General features: G+C 35.8%; 1 protein-coding gene across 5 annotated transcripts in view; it reads left to right on the top strand.

The window, feature by feature from the left end:
- The first annotated feature begins 1,471 nt into the window (after window positions 1-1,471).
- Window positions 1,472-16,735, top strand: part of fam13b (family with sequence similarity 13 member B) — a 66,802-nt gene continuing 51,538 nt past the window's right edge. For 3 of the 5 annotated variants that reach the window (XM_040010425.1, XM_040010427.1, XM_040010422.1), the window contains exon 1: window positions 1,474-1,732. The gene's annotated coding sequence lies outside the window, so the exon portion shown is untranslated. Of the gene's footprint in view, window positions 1,733-16,735 lie in introns of all 5 variants that reach the window. The other 2 variants (XM_040010423.1, XM_040010424.1) reach the window with 2 other exon arrangements.

Raw genomic sequence — 16,735 nt, 5'->3', positions numbered from 1 at the left:
TTTTCTTACAACATATTCCACCAGGTGGCGGTAAATACCCATTCAGTCACATTTAATATCCTGAAAGTGACTTTGCTCCACTGTATTTATACATAAAATACATTTATGTTAAGTAATATAATGCATAACTAATATAGTACATTTATTTATCATGTCACTATGTGCAGTATAGGCAGGCTGGATATCAAATACGTGTAATGCTCTTTTATTCACTTTAACAAATCTCTAAAAGTGGTTACGTTTTCATAACAGCATATGTTATCTCTATTACTTCAGTGTTTTATGTTTAGGCACATAAACTATTCATTTAATGATTAATTAACTTGCAACTATCTTTATGTAACTGCACAAACTCTATCTGCCACGAAAGGCAGCAAATTGAAGATAAAAGCTCGAGAAAAAAAAGCACACTTGTGGACCTTAAGGTTACAATTGTTACACATATAGTTTATTGGGTGGACTTTGTTGTAAAGGCTCAGGTTTATTATTCTGCTAGCATATGAACAAAGGGGTGCTTATTAAAGTATATGTAGTTAAAGGTTTTAGTTTATACATTTATTCATTAGTTTTATTTGTAAGAAGCAATGTACAAAAACACTGGAAGAGAAAAAACAAACAAAACAAACACATATCTAACATGCAAGTAATAATAAAAGAATCTTTGCATTATTAAGCATACAATAGCAATAGTACTTTATTATTTCTAAAATATAAAAAAGAGATTATTAGACTGAACTTACAGCACTGTGCAAAAGTCTCTTGCCACTCCTTTCTTTTGCTTCCAAGGAGCCAGACTTCCATGTAATATTTTAAAGTGAGCAGCAGTTCTCCAGGCTTTCTGAAATTATTTCACAATTTTTCTTTAGACATTGGCTGCTTTTTCTTTAATTTTCAGTCCATTCCTTGTACCAGAGCATTTTTACATTTTCTACTGTTTGTGAAGCCATTCAAGTATAAAAAAGCCACACAACTCAGGGGAAAAACCAGTCTTGCACAATAGTGTAATATAGCCAAAACCAAATTTTAAATCTATTTTTAGTCACTTTGTTACTAGCAGAATGTTGTAAAAACACATTTGGTTATACAAAAAAAAGTGAAACATAGCATAGTTTGCCACGAATAAAATGTTTTTGCGCTAGCAAGGTGCCTCCTAAAGAGAAATAAGCCCAAGTGTGTTTTTGCCTTACATACTGTACTTACTTTTACGTTTACACATTTGTGCGTAAATCGCTGCACCTATTTCATATATATATATATATATATATATATATATATATATATATATATATATATATATATATATATATAACACATACTTGACACTGGATTATTACTGTTATAAGTAGATAAAGAAATCAGCCACAGATGCGTTTTAAGCCGTCTCTGCTAGTCTACAGCTGTCTGCAAGGCGGGGTCAGTATTTGGCAGCTGTCTCCTGCTGCGCTCACAGTAAAGGAGGCGGGGCCAGTATTTGGCAGGTTTGTCCCTGGAGGGTGTGTGTGTGTATGTGTGCGAGTCTGTCCAAGCAACGACCTGCGAACGGGCATCCGAGCCAGTCTGAGCAAAAAAACAGGAACCACATTAATTTCGAGTGTCTTTGCAATGTTCCCGACGATATTTCTACATTATTTGCTTTGATCTCGTCAAAGTTACCGTCTCACCAGAAGTCGGCTTCAGAAACGAAACAAGAAATTAATGCATCTCGCTCCGCTTTCCTGTTTGTTTTGACCTGGTAAGGTACCCCGGAGCGTCTGATTAGCTTTCCTTGCTAACAGCTCTTCTTCTGGTTCTCTCAGCATCTTAAACGCTAACTAATGCTAGCCTGCTAAGCTAACTCTGTCTGACCATTTCTATTATGTGTTTATATCATTTTTTTCTCATGTATACCTGATATGATATATCTGCTCTATATGTGTCTTTACGTAGAGGCTAATATTAAAGCGCACAGCGGGGCTTAAAACCGTTTGCGACTACATTTGTGATCACTGTGAGCTAGTGGCTAACGGATAGCACCGAATAGCAGTTCCATCACATCTGTGGCTCCTCCGCAGGCACGGCAAGCTAATTCGGAGACAGAAAAAGAAACTCCTAAATAATTGAGTGTTTAAGGCTTTTATCAGTACCGCAAGATAAAAAAAAAAACACTCAATGGGTTTTTAAAAAAAAAAAAAAAGTTTTGTGTACATTTGATAATATATATAAATTATGGAGTTGTGTGATATTGCTTGTGCATCAAGAATATGAGACGCAGTAGGTAGGATAGTTTAAAATCATCCGGTTATGACGGGTTTTTTATACAGGATTATACGGAAACCGTTTTGAAATCTGTGTTCCTGGAATTCGTGTTCTCCCGAGTTGTAGATGGTTTCATTTTCTGTTCTGTTTATTTCTGGAAAGCTTCATCACTGACACAGATGCTTCCTGCTCGGATGCATTTAACTGTGTGTGCTGGAATGTTCGCCAATGCTTAGGTTCACATGATTTGATACGAAGCTGTGCTGATCCAGATGAGGATATGTATATGTGCAATAATTGCGTCAGCAATGGCGTTACATTGAACTGAGAGGCTGACGTTTATTTCTGAGCTCTTTGAAGTCTTGGTGATTGCATAATGGCATCCGGCAACATGTCAAGAAGCATGACGGGTTGGTCTTCATACGCTGTATAGTGTGCATAAGTAAAAGAACTTCCATGTGTATGAAAACTAGACTGTAATTCACAATTATTCATAAATATTTGGCCAATTTAGGTCATAAATAAGGCATTAGTTAAGAGGAATTTACCAGTATATCCAGGTATGTTGTTAGTAATATTATTTCTGTGCCTACCATATAGGTTCAAATAATAAATATAAAATAACAAATAATTTTTTCACTTTATGACTTGTAGGAGTTAATTCTATAAAACCCTTTTAGTTTGAATACATTTCAAACTACAGCGCACCTAAATAATACACATTCACAATTATTAGTTATACCTCTTAAAGTGCTCATTAACACAAATACCTAATTAGGAAGTCACATGGCAGCAACTCAATGGATTCAGGCATGCAGACTTTGTCAAGTCAACCCGCTGAAGTTTAAACTTAGCATCAGAATGAGGAAGAAAAGTGGTTTCAATAACTTTGAACTTGGTTTGACTGTTGGTGCCAGATGGGCTAGTCTGAGTATTTTCCTACACACCTCTCTGTACTATGCACAAGTAAAACAAGTGCTCTCACAATCTAGTTTGAAGTTCAGTCTGGTCTGGAAAAGGGAAAATATCAAGTGAGCAAAAGCTCTTTGGATAAAAAGCCTTGTTTGTGCCAGAGGTCAGAGAAGAAAGCTGCTTTGAGTTGATAGGCAATCAACAGGGGCTTGAATATCAGCAGTTGGGCTCAACTGTCTTAAAACTGTGTTTAAATGGTACATAATAAATTCAAAATAAAATGTTTGCTGCAATGCTACCTTTGCCCCTGTTTTTAAATAAAGTCAATATATAGCAAGTCTTTGTTGTAAAGCTTTGATACAAACTCTATTTGGACTTGTCAGGATAAACAGTGTTTTAGCCTTGAGGAATTACCCAGTATGCTGTTAAGCGGCATAATTGTGTAAATATGAAGTTATTAATTAAATAGTTTGTTTGACAACTTGTGTCCTAGGATTGTTCCCAGTTGAAGAGATTTGCAGATTTGTAATGGCTGTCCTTATAATGTGTATGATTCACAGGACAGGAACTGTGAGTGAGAAGACTGTACAGTCATAAAAGCCCCCTTCTCATGCGCTTCAGCAGTATCCATGGCAGTAATAAGATAAATAATAATATAAGCTATTTGAAAGGACACGGTGGGCGTTGTATCTTTTAACTGGTACAGCATTTATGAAAGACTGGTACACTGCTCAGCACTGCGTAATTTGCAGTCATAAATACCATTTATGACTTCGAGATTTTTAATTGTAATAAAAAGCTTTGTTATATTTTGGTAGTAAATGATACATTTCTGTTGTTTGTCAGACAAAACAAGTTAACTAGATTTCAAATTATGCTATGAAAAGCTTTTTATGAAATTTACATTAGAAAATATATGTGATTAAGTTGATTGGGAATTAAAATGAGTTGTTCTGTGACATCATCAACTAACCAAATGATGGGGATGGCATTTTGATAACTAGAGATATACTAATATATCAACAGAACATTTGCATTGGTCTTGATCAGTTGCAGAAGTCAATGTTATCAATTTTATAATGGGTAAATATATATCAGGATTGTTACAAAGGGCTGAAAGACTTGTAACAGTTATGTTACAAGCTGTCCAGATGATATCTTTGTTTTTGATACTAGTTTATTAAAAAACTAAAAGCTTGAAAAAATTAGATTATATGTTATTTATGTCACAAAACTGTCCTGGCAGTAATTTAATACAGAAGCAACCTCTGATTTGTTTCCACTCTGTTCTGATTGGATAATCTATATTGTGTTGAGCTCTTCAGATATAAAATAAGAATTATTTTTTATCTACTTTAGTCTTAGGCCTTCTCAGTACAGTATAACCTGTTACCAAAACACTAGTGTCTAAGAAACAACAGGTGGATCTATACAGGTCAGTGGAAAAAATAAAAGTAGTTGTAAAGTCAGCTGCTGTAAAAACACCTTGGATTTAATCTGACAGTACTTTACAATCTAAAGTGGTCTTATACAACAGTCCTCCAATACAGTCTACCTTAATAAAGGTTATAATGGTCCATGTTTGATGAAACTGTTTAAGCAATGTGTTGATTCAGCTTTATGGTCATTCTAGAGTTGAGTTCTGGAGTTGTTGGTGTAAATGAACTAGATAATGGGAGTGCAAACCTCTCTCTAATAAAAACTGATCAGTATGATTTTATTGTGATTGATTTGAAATGGGCTGCATTAACTTTAACGTAATGTGGAACTGCAGTTAAAATCTATTTTAAATTTTTATTACTCCTCCAGTGATTTTATCAATTTTATCAATTTTATTAACCGGTTTCCTCTCACAGTGCATATACATGCATGTTAGGTTAACTGGTGATTCTAAATTGGCTATAAGTGTGTATGTGAGTATGAAGGGATGACTTTCCATTTATGCTAGACCTGCAAAAGACAGGCCGCCTGCCTAGGGAGTACTTTACCTCTCACTACATGAAAACTGTTCCAGCCCTAAGTTGGGTAAGATAGATGGATGAAACTGTACATTTTCCAAAAATGGTGACAATGGCTCTTACTCTTAGAGGCTCTTAGAGTGGAGTGTAACATATTAAGCCCTAAATACAGGAGAAAAAGCAGTAATTTGTCATATTGTGACAGGAATCTGTATGATTTTCAAATATTCAAGTTGTCATCCACTAATAAAAATGAGTAGTGACTGGGTGGTGGCGTAGCTCACTGGGTTGAGTAGGGGATCCATATGCCACATTCAAGAATAATTGGATAAGTTAGTATTTTTTTTCATGAGATGCCTAGATGTTAACAGCTGGAAATTTAATAATTACAGTAATTATTTTACCTCTAGTCACCTACTATACCTACTTATAACTAACTATTAATACTGAAATCAAATAAAAATTAAATTCTCATTAAGTGTACTTAAACTGAACCTGCAGCCCTTTATGTGGAGTCTCTCACGTATGCACGTACCAACAAAGTCAGAACTCTCCAGCCTCCTACAGTGTCAGATAAGACATACATGTAAGACGACCCATAGTTTTTATATGGAAGGAAAACACACGCACACACAGCAGTGTCAAAATCACACAGCTGCCTGGAGTGTGAAACTATTGTTGCCTAGTCATTGAATGTTTTTTTTTTTGTTTTTTTTGTTTTTTTTAAATGCTGTGTATAGGGCCCCAAGCCAAACTAAATATGCCCCAAAGTTTGCTAAAGCTGGAGCAATACTACCAGAAAGCTACAAAATTAAACCTCATTTGGTTTATGTTAGCACGTATATAGCAAATATGCTTTGTAACTTATAACTAGTAGAATTGGTGAAAACACCATTTGTATGTTTGTATGTCATGTGTAAGCACAAGGCTAAGTACTCAGTGATGGACAACAACAAACTCCCATGAAAAGGAGTAGCAATATCAAAGTATGTAGCTACAAGCTGAGGAAATCCAAAGCACTGCCTTCTGTTGTAAATTAAACCAAAACTGCCCGAAGGCAGTGTCATGCTGTGTGTCACTGACCTGTCTCAAAGACTGTGTAAATGGAGATGGTTCACTGGGTGGCTATAGAAACGAAAGCTTCTACATGAGGGGAAAAAATCCTCATAGAAGCTTTTTTCCTCATATTTTGTCATTTACCTTGAATAACAAAGAATATCAGAACTTTAACTGTACATAGAGAATAGATGGAAATGATGAAAATCACCCTTTGGTTTGATAAATACCATGTGTACATGCTTTAGGACTTCCACCAACAGGTATGACTAGTATGATCCTTTTGGCATGTATGTATGTAATTGCTAAGTGCTCTCAAACATGGAGCTATCACTGTTTCCTCAATGACAGTAAACAGCTCAGTAAAAATCGCCGTGTCAGGCAATTATGAAATCAGGAAGTCATGTGAAAGTACAGTTTGTCACTACTTCTAAAAAACTGACACAAAATGCATTAAGTTATCAAGCTCCTTGTGGTATGAAATAACACTTTGCAGAAGTGGTCAGCAAGGAGAGTGGTGAGGGGGATAGATAGCACTTGGGTCTGGTATAAACTAAATGCCCCACGTATAAACTGATCTCTGGAGAATGCTAAAGAATCAGTCTTGTGTAAAGATCTGACTGATCATCTTTAAAAGATCAGTGATGAGTACCATGAAGGGAAAAACTATGAAAAAGAGAGATGGAGTTGGGGGGGGGAAGTAAAACAAGGTCCTCATTGCACTTTGAAGGACTTGACGGATCTTTTTGCTCATGTCTGAGTGCGAAATACCTTAAAAGGCCTTGCAGCCTCCAGGCTTTGTGGGTCAGAACTGTTTGGGCAGCAACAATAAGCCAATAGAGAGTGGTTACAATCTTTTGACAATTTGTATTTACGTTTGAAAATTCCAAATCAGAAATTGATAATTACATTTATAAGTTTAAAATAATTCACTTTGTTTAGTCTGTTAGTAGATAAACAGTATACTTCTCACGGGTTTTGATCTCGTTTCTATTTGCTGTAGTTATTTGATGAAAGCAGTTCTTAATTTTAGTTTGGAGTTCATTTGAAAAGCAGAGGGCTACAGTATTCAATTAGGCAGATGGAGAAATCCTGTACTGAGCAGCTGGTTGGGGTTAAGTAATCTGGGGCTGACACCGTGTTCTCAGTAGGTTTAAGGGCAGTGCCCTAGCCGTACAGTATCTGCTGAGTGTCGAGCAACCACAGAGATTGCCTGGTGAGCAAGGTCATATAACTGGAAATACAGCATGACAAACGACCATAAAATATATTTGTAACTCTTAGCACTATTTTCTACAGTATTTGCAGACCTTTGTACATTAAGTCTGTGGTTTTCTTCCTGCTTTGGAAAGCCCCAGTCGCTAAATATCTCTAAGTGTATTGGTTTCTATATCTATTTTCAGCATAATTAGTTGCCACCCTGTCTATAATATATATATATATATATATATATATATATATATATATATATATATATATACCCGAAACTAAAGACTGAATTGGTTTAGTTGCCCAAGTTTCCTTGTTTTTTTTTATTTGTAGAAAGAAATAATGACTCACTTTTGTTGATTATTTTTTCTTTATAATGTATGAAAGTGACTTATCACAACTGGGGTGGGTGATCAGTAAAAATTGTTTTAAGTCCTGTTTAAGCCAAATTGCAATCAGTAAAGCCAACAGTCAGTCAGCTATTACTGCATGCTTTCAAACCTCTTGAATTATACTTGTGATAGCTAGAGCAAGGCTTTGCAAATGGCTAATGCATTAATTTGACCTTGACCTCAGAGGTGAGTTTTCCTCTCTTGATTTGGCAGTAGTGCTGTTTGGCTTGGATTGAAGGGTAAAGTTAGTTTGCTGGCATCAAACTCAGCTATTAAAACCTCTCAACACTGCTCTGGAGCCATTTCAGGTCAAGTCATTGCTTACCTAGATCTGGGATCAGCTGTGCTCACTTGTTCAGCATTGGCTTTTGCACGGAAACTCATTTAATGGAATGTACTTTGGTTTATTTTCATCTGGGCACATTAAGGGTTTATGTTACAATGTTACATGAATATGATGGATACTCTCTATTACTGTTCATATAAATCAGTAAAATTAAGGAAATATTTTTAAACATTTATAAAAAATCATAGCAAACACAGAACTGTTTAAAGTTGTACACAAAGGCCATGCATTATATAAAACTAGACATGCATGGGAAACTGCATTTTAATAATTATTTATATTAGTTTTTAAATATCAGTATCATTAGGTTGAACAACAATTAAGTGATTATAATATCATGAAACTGTTCCCTTGAAGTCTACAAACAATAATATGAACTGTTTCCCACTCTTAATATTTTGTTTACATTACACTTTAATAAGTACACAGTCTTGCTAGATTCTGTTGTGCGTTTCCGTTTTCCCAGATGGGTTTCTACTTACAAAAAGAAAATTACATCATTACTCTGGATACTTTTGTACATGCTCTTCCTTTTTCCACACGTGGAATTAGTTGGGTAAAAAAATGGTGCTTTTTCAATTACATTTTTTGTCATTTGCCTTGACTTAAATTATCTATTGTACCTCTGTTCTTATCATAGTAAAAATGGCAAACAAAATTTAGCAAGTGCATCTTGAAGAGAAAATCCACTCTTTTGTGTGTTCGATGCATGTGGAGAACAAGCATTGACTCGTGGCCACAGAGCAATAATTGAGAAGCAAATCCTCATTGATCTAAGCTCATTTCTCTGCCCTTTTTGGTGAGAATGCAAAACTGCCTAAACGTAATGGCTAAAATATCCCTCTTAATTAACCTAACTACTTACCACAATGTAGATTTGTTCACTTAAAAAAAAGTTCAAAATATAAAAAGATGCAGTTAAAGGAAGTAAAAGACAGCAGCAAAAGCTATAATTAAAATGTCACTTCCTCTATTCTCTGTGAAACTATAGCTTGAACTCGTATCAGATTTTGCTTGGTCACTGTTGTTCATTTGTCAGCTTATGCTCACAGCTGGTGTTTTGATCTATTGTTTACACACAGGAACTCACACACAGATGGGAATGACAAGACTTGTACTATCCTGTGTAGACTATTCTGTTAATTGAGCCTCATTCAGTCTTTGTATAGTAATGCAAAGGATATTCATTCTGTGATACTGGACAACAGGCTTCCTCATTGTTTGGGTTTGACTTTCCCATTGCACTGTCACTGCTTTCACAGAGATGCCAGACATACACAATGTACAAAGGCAACAGGGAAGTAAAATACCGGCAGAGTACTGGCCCAAAGTTGGAGTGCAGACATTTGGAAATTTCCATCAATGTGAGAACGAGTGAGAGAAAGAGGTGATACAGATCGATGCTAAATCAATAAAGCTCAAAGTCACTGCCTCAAAGGAGGCTGGGCCCAGTAACTCCTCCAAGCTCTGCTAAGGTCGGGCTACCACCTAATCTGTAATGCTTTGATGGTGAACTGAAATGAGTGTGTTGAGGTATATGGAAGCTCTGGAAACAAAACATTTACTTTCAAATTTGTAGGTCGTGTATATCAGTAGGAAGTGTACTTCACACCAGTGGTGCATATTTTATCACCATGGCAACTAAGAAAAAAGAAAGACATAGCAATCGAATTTACTATGTATTTAATAGATATCAGTACCATGAAAAAAAATAACCGATTACATACATAATATGCATACAAGACATGAGATATATATCACCATACAAAACCTATCCACAGATTATACACCTGCTGAATTTAGTGTGAACCACACCTGAATGTTAAAATGACTACTGCAGTTACTTTACAGTACAAGTTTAAAATGGATCTGTTGACTTAAAACCCCAATTTTACAGTAATTAATGTTCTTGTTCATAATCTTTTGCATAATTTTTCTTGATAGAGGGTAATTACTTTAGATGTGCCAGCTCCACATGACTTTGTTGCTGTAGATGCTATCGTTTGATCAAAAACCACTGGTTTATTATTACTTAGTTTTCTAAGGATATATTAGTGTGAGCTCTAGGGGGACAATTTAAAGTACAGTCTTCACCTCTGAAGGCCTGAGGGAAATAATTAAACGTTTATGATTATAAGGCCTCTAAACAAAAAAATCTTCAACTACATAATAGCTCTATTGGGATTGGCGTGATAAAGAGGCTGCACTAAAACGTTGATAATACGCTATCAAAAGTCCCATTTATCTTTTATGCAACATTGCTGAATGTTAGTGATGGCCTACTGTCATCCAGACATAATTCATGACAGTAAAGCCACAGTATATAGCCAATGCTTAGACAGTAATATACATTATGTGTACTGTATAATAGACTTCTTTGGGAGATTGCACAGTCTGTGTGCAAATTACCTTTTTTAAGATGGTTATATTTAATAAAATATGACCTTAACCATTTCTATAGTTTAAGAAAAATCTGATTTGGGTTATTGGTAAAGTGTTAAAAAATAAATTCTGTATGTCTGTTTACCCAGATGGCAACCAATCAAACTTTATGCAAATGTCCCAAACAAAATGCTGCTTTCCCTCCACTCCCACATTGGCTGCACAGAGCTGCACTTGTGTTTCCACTGTAGGCGTTAGAGCTTTTTTCAATGTCAAAGCCCTTCTGGGAAGCAAAGAAAGGTTGTTTTTTTTTTTTTGTTTTGTTTTTTGTTTTTACCGTTTCCCTTGAAAGGCACATAAATCAGATGGTTGTTTATCCATAAAATATCAGTATAAAGTATCAGAAAATTTCTGTTACAGTTTCCAAAAATGTCTGTAGGTTGCATTTTCTAAATGACTGTCCAGAATGATATGATGCGTGCTGCATAGGCTGGTTACATGAAACAAGATTTAGCTCTGTTCACCCCCTTGAGCTGTCATATTCATCAGATTCTCTAGCTTCAAAGAAAATCAAGCTAACCAACATTTGACAGCCAATTGTACTAGTTTTTAAAGTACATGTTGCATGAAATAGTATAAAAATATGTGTTGAAATGGTTATTTTTATTAGATGTCCCCTGCATCTTCAAAATAGTTAACAGGAAGATTGTGAATGTTCCTCGAGGGAAAGAGATAACAAGGCCTGAAAAGAAGATGTCCCCCAAAGACATGTGCTTATTAATTTATCACAGAAGGAGCAGCTAAACTAGGCTAGGGCAGTGAGCTGCTGCTGCTGATTCAAGGGCAAACACCAGCTTTACTGCCTTTTTTCCCTCCTGATCGTCTCCTTACCTCACTTGCCCTTTCTTCTGTGACTTCATTAGTGTTTCTGCACGCAAACTGGATTCTGTTTGAGCAAGATAATTGCCAGTTTTCTTCATTTGGCATAAGAAAAATAAAACACCAACAATTTGTAAAAATGATGCGCAGTCTTTGTGTGGATACACTACTCAATTTTTCCCGTGTGCTTTTCCTCTTCTTATTCTTTCAGCCATTCTGTTTAGCCATTCTCTTTATGATGCTCTTTTATTCTCTATAACTCTACTCCTTCTTTATTCCCCCATCTGTCTGTATCTTAGACTCTCAGCCTGACTTGACCTGCTGCTGTCTGCCTCCAAGAAATAGACTATAATTTCAAAGTTGTAAAATAAAATAAAACTTTAACGTAAAATTAAAAATGTTAACTATCCGCAAAATATTTGATTTTGTACTAATAAATGACTGAATGCTAAATAATACTCTTCAACTCTAAAACTAATCTACAGATTAAGCTAGATAGAGTATAGTAGTATCTACTTGAGTCTTAGTAGGAAAATGTATTTATTTATATTAACATCTATTTATATGTAATCCTTCTATTCTGTTGCTTTATACACTTGCCATGAACAGTCTATTCAACCTTCAGGCTTTTTAACACAAAGGATAGTGCTATCTATGTATATATTGTTTTAAATTACTTAATATTTTTCTTAAATTGTACAAATTGAGAATAAAACAAATAATAATAATGCTAAGTATCAAATTTGTAATTCTTGCAGCGAGAATCTAAATGACAGAGTATTTATTTCTCACCAAAATCCCTGCTCTCTGTTGTTGCCATTCATGCATTTTGCCCATTTAGAAGTAAGTCTGGTGGATAGTGAACATTATCTGCTAACAGCATGTCACTAAAATGTACAGATGAAGAAGAAGAAAACAAGTAAGTTATTACAACATTACAACAACATCCTTTTGCTGGGACAGGGTGTATCATTTGGGTGGCTTAGTGTTACAAGGCAAATGAAAAGACTTGGCACTAATACCAGACAGCTTAAAATGTGCACATACAGGTTTTAGGTCAGCTTTCACACCACCTATATGTTTTTGATTCATATATGTTTTTAATAGCTGTTGTATTTCCTGTCTTTGTGTTCGTGCTTTCTTTTACGGGCTCTCCCATGCAAACTGTTTATTTTTCGAAGCCCTATCTGTTAATGTTTTGTATACTGAGACTGATACAGCTGTGTGTAATGTAAAAACACCTTAGCTGCTGGGATCAACATAATCACTAGCTGTGCTTAGCAGGTTTTTGATATGCTTCGTGTTATGCAGGTTCTTGCAAATTAGTTAAACATTACGAATGGCTAACTGGGCTCAAGGTAGCAGAAAATTAAAACTATTTCTGTGAGGTGACATGTTGTAAGTAGTGTCTGAGTAAATGAGTCTCAATTTAAAAGCCGCCACTTTGTGCTCAGTCACTCAGATTGCAAATCAGATGGCACAGAAAATGTTTAAGTATACACACCCTGAATGATAAATACCAATGCCTGATATATTTGATGAGTGCTTAAAGTGACGTGTCATCTTCATTCCTTCAGAGACAGACCTTTTTTGGGGGGGTGGGGTTGGCGTGGGTCATTCCAACACTATCGACTTAACAATCAATGGATACATGTAAGAAATTACTTGAGTCCAACACACCTAACACAGTAGGTGTGTGTGGAAATATGAGGCCATAATAATGGTTTTATGGCAGACCATAAAAGTTGATAAAGTTTAGGGGATTCATGTTTCTTCTCACGTTTACCTTTTAAGACTTTCAGGAAGGAGAATGAAAATCTCTTTCCTGAAGATTTTTTTTTTCTTTGCATGTATGTATCGCATGTGTATTTTACATAGTTTTCTGTTATTTACCTTATGTCTTATGTTATGTCTTAGGTCTTATGTTTCACTAAGTTTTAAGACTGGGTTTTTATTTTATCAAAATATTTACTTTAGTTTCTTTTTTTTTCTTTAATGTGATTAAGTAATATACTTGGCAAGAATTGTTCAGCGGCAAGGTTCAAGAAATTCGGAATAGATTTGTGAGGCAGTTTAGTCACGTAGACACCCAAGTTCCAATAAACTATTACACGAATTCACAGGAAACTTGTATCATTACCTTGAAAGGGAGACAGAAGCAAAGGCTGGAGTTGAACTTGGGGCACTGCAGTAAGGCCTACTGATCCTTAATGCAAGGTGCAGTTACTCTACCAGGTGGGCCGCCAGGGCACAACAAAGGGCTTCTCTCTTTTTTAGTTTTTGGTTTAATATAAATGCTAAAAAACTCCCAGGCACTTTGTTGTAAGTGACAATTAAAACACTCTATTTCTTATACCACTATTATGTTTAATTGAGAGAATAGAGTTGGTTTTTTTTGTTTTTTAGATTGCGTATATGTTTTGTATGAGAATGAAGCCTTTTTAATTCTTCAGATTTTGACAAAGTCTGTATATAATCTTCTGAAGAGCAAACAAAACCATTTTGAATCCAGGAAGCCAATCTGTATAAAAGTAAAAGCAAGTATTTTTTTAAGCTCAGAAATTTAAGACAGTACATCATTGAGAATGAAAAACAGAACTACTGAAATGCAGGAAACAGGAGCAGTTTCTGGGTTTGTTCTTATGAAGAGAATTCCTGGCCCAGCTACTTCCTCCAACCTTCTTTTTGTCACCTTGTCCTTCTCTCATTTAGTTGGACCATGATAGTTTGGCAACTAATCACAGACTGCAGAATTGAACCACTTTGATCTCTTTTATTCAGTAGATTTCACACCATGGTGCGCGTTGGGGAGAATTTGCTGATTTATTTATAATGCCCTGTGAATATTTTATTTTCATTATGGTCATGGACTCTGTTTTAATAGAAAAGACACTGTTTTGCACATCAGAGGTTCAACTTAACAAGTCTTTTGTTCTCATAGTTCTTTCCTCTTTTTTTTGCTGCTGTTATCACTTGGACAATGTCAGTGAACTGTGTGGTCATAGTCATATTGTGGAACCTCTGATCTTTCTGTTCAGGTTTCATATCTATGTGAACACAGGTGCTGGCATACTGAAATGTGATACAAGTCACATGGCAAGGATAGAGTCACGATCCAGAATCTGATTCTCCCGGCAGGTGTAGTTGAACTGACTCAAATCACATGATTAGTTGTGAATATAGTCCCTGGAAAAAAAAAATCTTGCCACCTTAACTCAGTTTCTGCAAACTCGTATTTTACTTCGAAAGTTCTGATCATAAATGATTCATTTCAAATTTGTTTCTGTTCCTTCTGCACCTTAAACTCAAAAACCAGAAATCCTCATAGTCAAACATTAACCAAGTCTTTTCATTAGCAGTGTTTGACTTTCAGAGGGTGAAACAGTTAATTTAGCTTATCTTCTGTGCTTTCTTTAGCACATCAACTGACCGTGTTTATTCTAGTGAGACAATAAAGTACAATTGGAAAATGCCAGAAGACTAGCAGAGCCATAGCCATACGTCTGGAGGTTTATTAGATGCCAAAACAGTATGATGTTTTGGCATCTAATAAGCAAATGTGAAACAAATGATTCCAGTCATTTCATCCTCTATCGCAGCTGATGCGAGGGAAACAATAAGAATATGCCTGTTCCCAAATGATATGCATTCCAGTTCTTTACTGGACCACACGGTCCCTCCCAATTGAAATGTGTGAGCTCATGGCTTTTTACCGTCTTATTGTTTAGCCGTGTGTCTCTGTGTACACCTTTCTGGGTGTGTGTCTTTTTCTTTGAACACCTTCCTTCCTCGTTCTTATTCAGGTTTATTTTTCTCTCCTCAAACACTTAAAATTTATCATGTTCAACAATGCCCCTTATTGTTTAGAAGGACGTTGTAAAATGTATATGGGTTTAAGACGATCAGATAGAAGCATACAAATCAGCTCTATTGCTGACCAAACACTGCAAAGATCTTTTAAAGTAAATTTTCATAGCAGGCAAGGCTTTGGTTTAGTTGGTTGTCTAATCTCTTGATTAGAGATTGTCCTCATCTGTCTGTTCCTCTGTCTGACATTGCTCAAGTGTTTTGAACCTGCCTGTTAATGTCAAGCTTTTGGTTCTGCTATTAAAGCTTTCAGCCTGGTGAATTAATAATCATCTAACAATATTCAGAAACGGTAGTTAGGGATTGCATAATGACTTTGTTTTCTGGGAACAAAGCTGTGTAGCTTGCGGGCTCTGACCCAGTACAAGAGTTTTAGCTGCAACAGTGGGATTTTCTCTGGCTTTTAAAGAGGCTTAGCAATGCCAGTTCAGTTGGCCTTAGAAAAACTGGAGGCTGAAGAATCTCTTTATTAGTAATAACTGTGAGCAAACACAAGGGTACTGAAAAGTCAGTTTGATGAACTTAAGTAAAATATCCTATGTAGTCATTGGGAAAGCTTTGATATTAAATATCACTCTCTTAGTTTTTGCGGACAACAGTTCAGTAAGATGGGAACACTGGTACTCAAACAAAATGGCAGATTGGAGAGGAAGTAAAACTTTAGTCCCCAAACAGACCATATGGTACAAGAGACAATAATTATGTGTGCTGCCTTAAAAACCAAACTTGAAAACAGTTGTTTCTATGTTTATTGCAGTTCTTTTCTTCATCACAAGGAAACATGGCTGTGCCTGACAATTATAATATGCAAACTCTGTTTCAGCTGAGTCCCACAAAACCCAGAAATACGATTCCAAGTAATCTGATGGTCGATTTAGGTTTTATATTAACCAAATATGGCAAAGAGCTCATTTTATCGTTAGTGCTTAAGTCAGTGCACTGGAGTTTTTTCATGGTTTTCCTGATTTGAGATTGTAGCTTTCATAACATGGCACAGGGCTTTATTTCCATATGGTTGTTGCCAAGGCTCTTAAAAAGGTTTGTAACTGGCTCCGTTTGATGGTCTTACTTACATGATCCAGATGACTGTTTAGGAGATTTAGGTACTTTTGTAATTTTGAAATCTTACTGTTTTTGCAAAGAGAGGCAAATCTTTTATCTGTCAGTATTTTCCTGTCGTGCCAATTTCTGTTCCTGTTTATCTCTACTACTGCGCTTCTCTTATTGTAGAACTGTTGAATCCAAGTAGGCCAGGTGGGTTGTGTAACACACAGCCAAAACTGTGAATAAGATAGGGAAGAAAGGAGTGAAATGGAAAAGTGCATTTATACACTGTTTTATTGAGTCTGGAGCCTAAATGGGTCTACCTGCCTTTCCTTTGCTTCATCAACATAAAATACAGTTTGTGGTACATATTTCCATACTGACCAGTTAAGCAAAAGTAAACTTTTCCTCCTGATATACGTTCAGACACGTACACTCATCAGCTAGATCTCATT

This window comes from Simochromis diagramma, unplaced genomic scaffold, assembly GCF_900408965.1.
Source record: "Simochromis diagramma unplaced genomic scaffold, fSimDia1.1 OVJJ01000585.1, whole genome shotgun sequence".
Classification (NCBI taxonomy): domain Eukaryota; kingdom Metazoa; phylum Chordata; class Actinopteri; order Cichliformes; family Cichlidae; genus Simochromis; species Simochromis diagramma.
This window is presented reverse-complemented; position numbering and strand designations above follow the sequence as displayed.